The sequence below is a fragment of the Schistocerca americana genome, chromosome 2 (genome assembly GCF_021461395.2).
Source record: "Schistocerca americana isolate TAMUIC-IGC-003095 chromosome 2, iqSchAmer2.1, whole genome shotgun sequence".
Lineage (NCBI taxonomy): Eukaryota > Metazoa > Arthropoda > Insecta > Orthoptera > Acrididae > Schistocerca > Schistocerca americana.
Window position 1 is genome coordinate 967,559,906 of NC_060120.1, and position 5,722 is coordinate 967,565,627.

Sequence of the window (5,722 nt, forward strand, 5' to 3'; positions counted from 1 at the left end):
ATATCTCCGGGAGGGTCGCGACTAGCCTCCAGTTCTGTCGATGCGCAACGTGAATCGTGTGGTCATCACACGATAGAGAATGCATTTGTTTTGTTTCGATGACACATTTGGACCTAATGAAACCATTTTATGTCATATATTTCTCCGGTATGAGTTACTAACATTTCTCCATATGCTCTTGACAATTTCATTTAAAATGCCACGAAATGTAGGTTTCTTAAAAGTAAATACATGCTGCCTTCAATATATTTTCTTCTTATTCTTGGGAAGATGATAAATTACTCACCTCTAGTATTTTCTTCTCAACCTGGACGAGGATACCCAGGTAGAAGTAGACGCCCTAACAAAACCAACAAATGTCAAAAATTTACGTTTTTCAACAGAGCGAAATTGATTACAGAAAGCTGTACAACAATCTGCTGGTGGGTTTTCACAACTGGAAGGTATCATCAAGACACCAATCTACCGTTTACTCTCAAAGTAAAGGTATTGTAAAATGTAACTTTCTCGTTGTACTTCAGATTGTTCATTTTATAATGTACTTGCCGTTTTCAATTTTTATCGTCACAAAAAAAAAGAGTAATGCGAAAATTGACCTGCAAGTTCATTTTCATCATTCTAATTCTACATCTGCATGGATTATACTGATTTTCATAACAGGACTGAAAAATTTGCATCAATGAAAATAATATATATTTCACTCACTTGCCAGTTTCAACTGTGCACCAATTTGTTCCCAAATTCTGTCTCTGAACAAAGTGTCCCTATATTTAGGGTTCTTCAAATCGTAAAGGCAAGGATGTTGCGAGACCAGCTCACAGATCATCACATCCTGTGAGTGGCTCATTTCAGTTTTCCTTGACTGACTCGACATCTTTCTGGCAGCCGTACGTCTTTGTGTCGTCCGACTTCGTCGCTAACACTGCTCACTGGTGCAGTGCTGCGCAGAGGTGTACAAATTCCCTTTGCAGCCTGCTTGCCCCTAGCACCTCTGCAACCATTCATGCAGGTCAGCCTGCCGAGATGTAAACACAAGAGTGCGCGTGTACTGAGGCATAGTGGGCAATGCGGGCGATACGGGCTCCCGCAAGCCCGGGTTACCTGGGTTCCCGCAAGCCTGCCAAGCTTCACGGGACCCGCTCAGCTTGCTGCGCCTGACTACAGGTTGCGCTGTCAAGCTACCGTGACTAGAGTAGCCAGGTAGTTAGCCTGCAGTTCATTTATCGCAACGGTGGAGGCAGCACAATGAATAGGTCGACTTTAGTGAGATTGAAAAAAAATTGACAACTGGCGAATACATGCTGGTAACGAAACAGAGCACAAGTGCCGCATGGGAAACGTTTTCGTGTGTTTATGAGGCCGCTTCAAATAAATCGGTAGGTGTGTCTCAATGCAAACTATGTAAAAAGCTCTTAAGTAGTTATTCGGGAACCTCGAGTATGTTACGACATGTGTGCAAATTTGACAAGCAGTTCCCTCACTCCGTAAATATCTTGAAAGAGGACAAAGATTTAGTGGCCGAAAAGTGCGTCGAAATGTGTGCTAAGGACCTGAGACCATTTAGTAGTATAGAGGGAGAAGGATTTCTTAATTTAGGGCAGACACTGATCGACATAGGTAAAAAATATGGCTCAGTTGATATTAAAAATGTTATGCCTTCCCGAGTGACAGTAGCTAGGAAAGTTCAAACCTTAGCTGATAAAGTGCGCAGCAAAATTCTCCCAGATATAGTGCATGCGAATCGTTCTGGTATATGTGCCAGTACAATTGATCTATGGACAGACAATTACAAAGGGGTGCATTACATGTCCGTGACAATGCATTACATAAATTCAGACTGGCGTTTGAATAAATATGTACTAATGTGCTCTGCGTTTCCTGACTGCCCAAAAACTGGCTCGAATATTCGAAACGAGTTGGAAGATGGCTTAGAAACTATGGGTGTTTCTCGTGAAGACATTGGCAAAATTACGTTTGTCACAGACCAGGGGCAGTAACATTGTCAAAGCTCTCGAAGTATATCAGCGTCTTCCATGCATGGCTCATAGTATAAACACAGTCTTGAAACATGTTCTGAGCGAACAGTTTTTGAAAGAAAATGTTCCAAATATATTAGCCATTCTTAATACAGTGCGGGCTACGGTTTCGTACTTCAAGAGAAGAGGTCTCTGTGTGAGACTGAACTCATCTTTAAAGCAGTGGGTTTCAACTCGTTGGAATAGTTATTTTGACATGCTTGTATCAGTCCATTCTCAGATTGATTCAGTGAAGGCTGTTTTACATAATGAAGGTGCCTCTGATAAGATGCTGGGTTATGACCACCATATAACTGGCCAGCTTATAGAATTTCTTAAGCCGTTTAAAGAAGCCACAGTTGATCTAGAGAGTGACAAGGATCCAACCCTACATTTAGTTCTACCGTGGTTTTATGCCTTAAAAACTCACTGTACCGTACGGGATAACGATGAAGAGGTTTGTAATTTTATTCCATCTGAATATTATAGAACCACTTGTGAAATATGTATGTTGAGAAAATGTATTTTCAGGACATGAAACCTTTGAAACAAGCCGCTGATGCCTTCCTAGAACAGAAAATGTGCGTTAGTATGTTGCATAAAATTGCAACGTTTATGGTGGCTAACTACCGCACATTAAGAAAGTTAACCGAGGATGAAAAAATTGAAGTTTACCAAGCAGCACGACAGATGTGTGCTGAAGGTAAGCTCCTAAGATAATGCATATATTCTTCATCTACATGTACATGGTTACTCTGCAAGACACACGCAAGTGCTTAGTTGAGGGTTCATCGAACCACTTTCAACTTATTTGTCTCCTTTTCTCGAAATTCGCGCGGGATAGAACATCTACAGCTCTCCGTCTGAGCGCCGCTTTTTTGTATTTTATTCTGATGATCATTTCTTCCAATGTATATGGGACTCAACAATATCTCTTCGAATTTGGAGGTATAAGTTGGTGATCGAAATTTCATATATAGATCGCGCCACGTCAAAAAACGCCATTGTTGAAATGATTACCACCCCAACTCTTGTGTAATTTCCGCGACACTCTTTCCCCTGTTTTACGATAATACCAAACCAGCTGCCCTTATTTAGACTCTTTCGACCTCTTCCGTCAATAGTAAGGCTCTCCAACTTCGTAGCAATGCTCCAAAAGAGTGTTTTGTCATTAAAACGCCTACAGCATTTTCTGTGTGTCCATTCCTATTTAAGTAGGTCGTAATTGTAATCAGAGGTATTAAGTAGAATCTACAGCCTTTAGATTTGACTGGTTGATCTTGTAAACGAAGTTTAACGGAGTTAGTTTAGTACACACAGGGATAACCTCGCTCTTGTCGTTATTTATTGCCAAGTGCTAATTTTCACACCAAAAATATATACCTTATTTAAATCGTCCTGCAGTTAGTTTTGATCTTCTGGTGACTTTACAGGACGATAAATGATAGCATCATCTAAAACCTATTATAATTTCAACTATGTGTAGTACGATCTTCACATTATTCTGCAAATATTAATTGGAACCTGTACAGTTTCAGTACAAGTGCCCAATCACAGCAACCAAGAAACAAATCCAGGGCCGTACAAAATGGCGAAATTTGAGGACTGGGCGAAGAGCCTCCTCTCCTACATGATGAAGTCAGCAGATACTTGCAAGAACACTGTGTGAACGATGGAGATATTCTCCAGTGGTGGAAAAATAACTCTCAACGACTTCATCGACTTGCGTGTGTGGCAAGAAAAATATTAAATATACCAGCCACTAGTGCGTCTAGTGAGAGAATTTTTAGTTGCGCTGGAAACCTAATTAGCGAAAAACGATCACGTCTTAATGCAGACAGACTTAACGATCTCGTCATAATTAATTCAAACACTAATCAGCAGACACATTGAAAATACAGTAGAACATTAAACGGGAAACTATGAGTTTGAGCGCAAATTTACTAATTAAGAGTGCAGATTTCTTTCTTGTGCTTTCTGGGCGTCAATTTCTGAGATAGAAATTTTGTAATGCATACAGTTCATTTTTATTTTAGACTAAACTTTTTGATTTCAATCCTTCCAAGTGACATTAATTATTGTTTGTAAACCATTTTCTGTTACTTGGGTTTGCAAAAGTAGCCAAATATTTTTAGGAGTATCTGGTTTGGCCTAAATAATACTTTCAGGGGAACTGAAGGAAAATTTGTAAAGATTTTATGTTGAAAAGTGTTCTGCAAAATAAAATATTCATTTGTGGAGTAAGGCAATACACATTATGAGTTTAAATTACAATTTATTTTGTTGAGTTCCACACACATTGCAAAATGTAATTTTATTTCTGTATTTCTATATTAAGGGGAATCCCACATGCAGAGTCAAGATGCTGAAGACCTAGACACTACAAATACTCCTAAAATGAAGAGCGTCTTTTTCCATGAATGTATTGTAGTAGGAATATAATGGAAACTCTGAGCCACTCTCCACAGCGTCTATATCTGCGTCATGAGGATTCAGACTCGTCGTTTAGGTCTGTGTTATGAGGGTCTAGAGTCGTTGTTTAGATTTGCATCATGCAAGTAAACACTCGTCGTCTTAGTCTGCATCATGATGGTCCGAAATATGGTCCCTCATGATGCAGAGCTAGACTACAAGTGTGGACTCTCATGACGCAAACGTAGGAGCCGCGAAAAATGGCTCAGGGTCGCCATTGTATTCCCAGTACTATAGTTTTTAGACGAACTGGATACGAAACAAGTCCTTCGATTTTGTTAAAATGCATTTTGGCAATTTAGAATGATTTTTCCAACTTCGAATGAATTCACAGAACCAGTAAAATACATCCTGGAAACGTAGTTAAATATTTATATAATTGGTGTCATACTTGGCTGAAACATACTAAAGTTAAAGAATCTAGACTTCCAAAATCTTAATTTGGTTCTCATTGCAGTACAGTGGTTAATAGGGGCGTATATAATTTATTCTTCTGCGGAGGTGACCAATCTTCTTTTTTGGGGGTGGAGGTTCACTTCTATAGTACAAATATCCATCCGTTTCGGTGTTGAAAAGTGCAGCACAGACTGCATTGCGTTGCCTGGGCATTTATTTATTCCATACTCTCGTAGTCCATCTTCCCTCCCGTATTTTCTCTCTATCCATTTAGTCCTCTCCCACTATCTTTTTGATCACCCCCCCCCCCCCCACTCCCCATCCCTTGGCCGGCCGAAGTCGCCAAGCAGTTCTAGGCGCTACAGTCTGGAACCGCGCGACCGCTACGGTTGCAGGTTCGGATCCTGCCTCGGGCATGGATGTGTGTGATGTCCTTAGGTTAGTTAGGTTTAAGTAGTTCTAAGTTCTAGGGGACTGATGACCTCAGAAGTTAAGTCTTATATTGCTCAGGGCCATTTGAACCATTTTTGAACCCATCCCTTGGCCCATCTCCCCCCCCCCCCCCACCCTCTATCCTTCTCCTCGTCCTCTCTCTGTTGGATTCCGCCACCTCAGTTCATCTCCTCTTCACCTATCTATGAAAACTCATATATATCTGTCAACTTTTGTGGTGATCAGTGAATCAGTGTCAAAGTTTATTGCTAGGTAGCATTTATTGTAGTACTTTTTGATACGCAGCATTGATAGTTTTGTTTTCTGGTGCGTAAACAAATGAAGTTGAAGGTGTCCCGACAGGGCAATATGCGACATACAAATAGCCATGTGAAAAACATGATTTT